The sequence below is a fragment of the Penaeus monodon genome, chromosome 16, assembly GCF_015228065.2.
Source record: "Penaeus monodon isolate SGIC_2016 chromosome 16, NSTDA_Pmon_1, whole genome shotgun sequence".
Taxonomy (NCBI): domain Eukaryota; kingdom Metazoa; phylum Arthropoda; class Malacostraca; order Decapoda; family Penaeidae; genus Penaeus; species Penaeus monodon.
In genome coordinates, this window is record NC_051401.1 from 1,175,832 (window position 1) to 1,182,030 (window position 6,199).

The following is a 6,199-nucleotide window of genomic DNA, read 5'->3' on the forward strand; positions in this document are numbered from 1 at the left end:
ACCACTGCATATTAATTTTATCCATATATTACTATTTAAAAACCTTTGCTATTGGTATCATTTTTATGAGTCCCCCTTTTTTATGGGAAAGGAACTTGATTTTTATGATATTGCTCCGTGAAAAAAGAGGAATGGGAAAAGGTGAAGAGAAATCAAAGGAATGATAAAATAATAAGCAGAAATTAAACAAATTTTTGCAAAAAAGAAAAAATACATACACTTAGATATAACAAAATGGATATTCACCACGCCACACACAAACCCAAACCACACAAAACCACAAACCCCACACCCCAAAAAACACACATATATTAAAAATTAATTTAAATATTTTATAATATATATAATATATATAATATATATAATATATATATTTAAAAAAAAAAAAAAAAAAAAATATATATATAATATATAAATATAAAATAAAATATATAATAAAATAATATGATAGTATATATAATAAATATATATATATATATAAAAATTTTATATTTTAAATATTATATATAAAATATAGTATTATATATATAATTATAAATTATAATAATATTAATATAAATTTTATTATAAAATATATTTTTTTTTTTTTTTTTTTTATTTTGTTTTTGGGTTTTTTTTTTTTAATATATATATATATATCTTTCTATATATATATATATATATATATTTATATATATATATAATTTTATTTTTTGGGGGTTTTTTTTTTTTTGTGTGTGTGTGTGTGTGTGTGTTGTGTGTGTGTGTGGTATTATATATATGTATACATATGTATATATACATATGTATATATATATATATTACATATATATGTATATATATATGTATAGATATATATATATATATATATATATATATATATAGTATATATATATATAATATATTATATATTATATATATATATATATAATATATATATATATAGATATATATATATTATATATAAAATATGTATATAGATATGTATATATATATATGTACTATATATATGTATATATATATGTATATATATATATATATATAATACACACACACCACACACACAAAACACACACCACACACCACACACACACACACACACACACACCACATATATATATATAAGTATATGTAAATATATATATATATATATATATATATATATATATATATATATATATATATATATATATATACTTATATACGTGTGTATATTATGAAAGTATTATATTTAGAGTTAACAACGCAAACGTCTGACCTGAGAAAATATGATCAAATTACAATACACAGATGTGACCTTCTTAATTACCGAGTTTCGCATATCTCCCAGGGGTCGGACAAAGACGCGTCCCAGGCAGTATCCGCGACTTTGACCTTTCTGGAGAATCTGGTCATTTCCGCATCATAGGAAAATCACCCTCAAAGGCCGATCAAAGGGCGGACCTATGAATAGCGACGATCCGCAGCCAGCCAATCAGGAAATAGCGACCTAAGCTGACACTTGGGGTCACCACACCTATTTTCCTGTAAGACGGGTCATCGCCCCGCCTAGCGGGCCGACCCGAGAAAAACTGACGGTAGCGAAGACACACTTGGTCTACCGACCTCGACTGCTCACACCAACCTCCAATTCATCTGCACCCACGAATTGTGTACCAGTGCTAATCTTGATCTTTATTTCCAGAGTCATTTCTTGTCTCATATATATCATATCGTGTCTATATACTGTGATTATTGAAGTTATAATATATTGTTAACGTATCAGCTCCTGTGTTTGACACTTACCTTTTATTTCTCTCTGTGTGGATATTAGAGTAATCTTATACCCATCACACACACACACACACACACACACACACACACAACACACATATATGTATATATATATATATATATATATATATATATATATATATATATATATATATATATATATATATATATATATATATACCACACACACACACACGCATACACATACACACGCATACACATACATACACACACACACACACACGCATACACATACACACACACACACACACACACACTATATATATATACAGGAAATATAATTGTAAGGTGTAAGTTGTGGCTGTATACAGGATATACAGTATTGGCGAGAGAACCCTTTCCTGTGGTGGGAGTGCCCTGGTGAGAACCCAGCCGTATTATGGCAGTCCTGTGGTCCAGGAAGCTGTAGAAGAAAATCAAGACGCACGCATGACTTGCTATATATTGATAGAATGATAGTAAAGGAGGTTAAGCAAATTAAGAAAGGGCTTGCGATGGGGTGGATAGATTACCGCAAAGCGTACATGATCACCATTCATGGATTCTAGAGAGCCTGAAAGATGTGAGGGTTAATAAACAGCACAGACAGTTTCTTGAGGAAAGCATGAAAACCTGGCGAGTAGAACTAACATATGGAGAACAAATGCTCGGGGAAGTAAAAATCAAGAGAGGAATCTTCCAAGGGTATACATTATCTCCTTTGCTGTTTGTAATTGTGTTGATTCCCTTGCCCCTCATATTGAGTCTACTGAGTTGGTCAAAGGCAGGATACAAATTTTCTTTTATTTATGGATGACTTAAAGTTGTACGCGAAGAATAAAAAATCATTGGACTCCTTAATTCAAAGTTTGGATTTTCAGCACAGATATTGGAATGGAGTTTGGAATAGAAAAGTGTGCCATGCTAGCATTGAAAAGAGGAAAGGTAGTTACGTCAAATGGAATTAAGTTACTAAACGAGTCTGTGATTAAGTCAGTAAAGGAAGGAGAAGGCTACAAATATTTGGGAATGCTTCAAGCAGATCAGATAAGACACCAGGAAATGGAAAATAAAGTTATGATATAGTACAAGTGAAGGGAGCGAACAATTCTAGTAACAAAGCTATATGGAGGGAATCTCATCAACACCCACCTAACGAAAGCCGCCTTGCAGCGGCTGGGGGGCTTGAGATCCCAATGATCTGGTGAGCCGGACCAGAGGGCTACCCATACTGGAGGTGTCACTAGTGAGGGATGGGACAAAATGGCCTCCTGGTGTACCAAGGCCTATGAGACGTGATGTTGCACCCACCCCTGGTTCATTCTATCTTGGACCAGGGAGAACTCTCCCACGTGTGTTTGCCGTGCACACCTCTTTGGTCCTTTATTCTGGTTTGATTAAGGCGCGGTCAAGTCAATCGGCTGGTCAAATATGGCCATCAGTACTGTAATAGTGGCTGCGTATACCCCTGTGGCTGTTGGGAGATTTTGAGCCCCAACTATAGCTTCCCATCGTTGGACTCCATGGTGGATGGGGGGGGGGGTGAGGAAATGAAGAATTCTAATTTGTATGAGTACTACAAATTTACAAAGATCTAGCTCTCTCCCTAACGACCTACGCAATCCCCCGACCATTCCCTCTGGAACATCACATGTCACTTTGGAACCTTTCCAGCTTCCAAAGGGCAAGAATGGGAATTGTAATGGTTCCCGGGCTCCCAAACCAGGTAAGAAGGGAAGAAGTCTTCCTCAATCCACTAAGGAAATCTTACCTGGTAAATATGAAAGTATTTCATGTAGAAAGTACCTAGTAGTGAAGACCATTTATGGTGTATCAATCATGGATCTTGATATTTTTGAAGTACATCTGAAAATAGTTGAGATATGTCAACATGATCCTTACATCACCAAACAGCAAGATGGTAGCCTAATAGTTTCGTCACCAGACGAGAGTGACCGTCTGCATGCGATATGCGACATTCCTGGGGCTCAAGTTTCATGTTCTCACAAAACCCTCAATTAGTGTAAAGGAATTGTCTTTTCCCGAGACCTGATGAGGTATTCTGAAGAGAAACTGTTTGAGGAACTAGAAAATTTAATGTAGTGGCAGTAAAACATTTTAAGAATAAAGTAGATGGTTTGGAACAGTCGAAACTAGCTCTCCTTCTAACATTTAACACATTAGTCCTTCCAGAATCAGTTAAGTTGGCATGGTACCTCCTCAAGATAAAGCCATATGTGCCCAACCCTATGCGGTGCTTCCACTGCCAGGGTTATGGGTATGGAGCCAACTCTTGCCTTTTTAAGGAAAATGGACAACGAAGAGTATGTGTAAATTGTGGTACAACAGGTCATCAAGGAGATGACAACTGTCCAGATCCAATATGCTTTTACCATTGCAAAGAAACTCATGAAGCTTCTTCAAAGCAATGTAAAAGGTACAAATTTGAAAAAGAAGTATTGGTAATAAGGAGCAAAGAGAAAGTTAGTTTTACTGAACAGTGACACTTTCACACATTTCCAAATTCAAACTGGGACATTCTCCAATATAGACCTATCAATAGGCTCACCTGATTCACAATTGAACTTCACTTGGCAGGTCATGGAAGACTTGCATGGAAACGACCACTTTCCAATACTTTTGCAGGAGGTGAATGGTATTCTAGTCAATGGAGTGTAGAGATGGCGACTTAAACATGCGGACTGGAATCTTTTTAGATCAACTGCAGTATTGCAAGGATATGTGAATAATTTCCAGTGTGTTCAAGATGCTGTTAATCACTTCACATCACGAATTCACCTTGCAGCAGAAACATCCATTCCTAAAAGTACCTCCGGTACCATGGTGGTCTGAAGAATGCCAACGAGCTGTCAGAGCAAGGAAAGCTGCATTAAGGCAGTTGAAACGATGCCCCAGCGATGTAACCTTGATCAATTACAAAAAGACCCGAGCCAAGGCCAGGCGCATGCTAAAGGAGGCTAGACGGACGTCGTGGAGACAGTATGTCTCCTCAATTATCTCTGGGACTCCCTTAGCATGAATATGGGATAAGGTGCGTAAGATTGCTGGGAAGAGCACATCCATGTCACAACCTGCTCTGAAGATAGATGGCATAATCATCACAGACAAAAAAGATGTTGCCATGGCAGAGATCTCCTCTGGAGCATCTTACACTGTTCGATTCTCCATTTTTCGGGCTGAACAGGAACAACACCCAGTGTCGTTCCTCAGTAGAACTGCAGCAGATTGATTGATTATTTAGAATTGTCTGCCGCGTCAACAGCTAAGGTCATTAGCGGCAAACACCTTGTTAGATAGAAATATTAGAATATCTAAAACTTTAAAAATCTATCAATAATTATCTTACAAATAACAATAAATATATTAAAAATCAAAGCATAAATATTATGCTCTAAGTATATAAAGTTATTGCATAAATATTATGCCTAATTAAATTTTATTGAAAATACTAGCCTCCCTAAGGAAACTAATAAGACCTTCTATGTCACAATCCTCCCCCAATACATTTTTCAGTGTATATGGGGCAGACAAGTACATACGTCTTTGGTCTGAGAATGTTGCCTATCTTTCCACTACATGTGCGACCGTTAATGGCTCTTGGCATCCCTCACAAAGTGCTTCACTTTTAGCCATCATCGGCCCATGAGTCAGTCTCGTGTGCCCGATTCTTATTCTTGTTAATACAACTTCTACTTTCCGGTTGGGATGGATGCTGGCCACCCAACTGCCAAGATCATCTCTAATCTCTCGCAGTTTGTTTCTAGAGGTATGCCGCCATTGTTCCCTCCCTCTATCACGAAGACAACTCCTTATGCTGGGTTTCAGGTGGGTGTGTGGGAGAGGAAAACAGGCATCACAAGGTTGAGCGGCAGCTGCCTTGGCCTTCTGATCAGCTCGCTCAATCCCACTGATACCAACATGTGCTGGCACCCAACATAGAGTAATCTTTTTACGTGTTGACATCAATGCAAGCCAATCTTGAACCTCCCTTACTACTGGATGTGATGAGTTTAAACACTTGATTGCTTGCAAGGCACTACGAGAGTTACAATATATTACAACAGAATGGTTCGTAAGATCTCTAGTCATCTTAACTGCTGCAAGGATGGCATGTAACTCTGCAGTGAAGGTCGAGGCTTCTAGAGAAAGACTGCCAGATGCAGTCTTCTTTCTGCTCGCTACTGCAAAGCCCACACCATTTCCAGATTTCGAATCATCTGTATATATTGTATCTGATCCTTGGCACTTAGAAATGTGCTGAAGAAATCTCTCCCTGACTTCTGCTTCAGATCTCTCCCCTTTCCCAATTCCAAACCAAATCCAGCTCGACTTGATTAGTCCAAAGGGGGAATTGGGGAATTACAACAGCCAGAACCTTAGTGAGACTTAAATTAAGCTCCTCCACAAGATCGGCTATCCTCAAGGG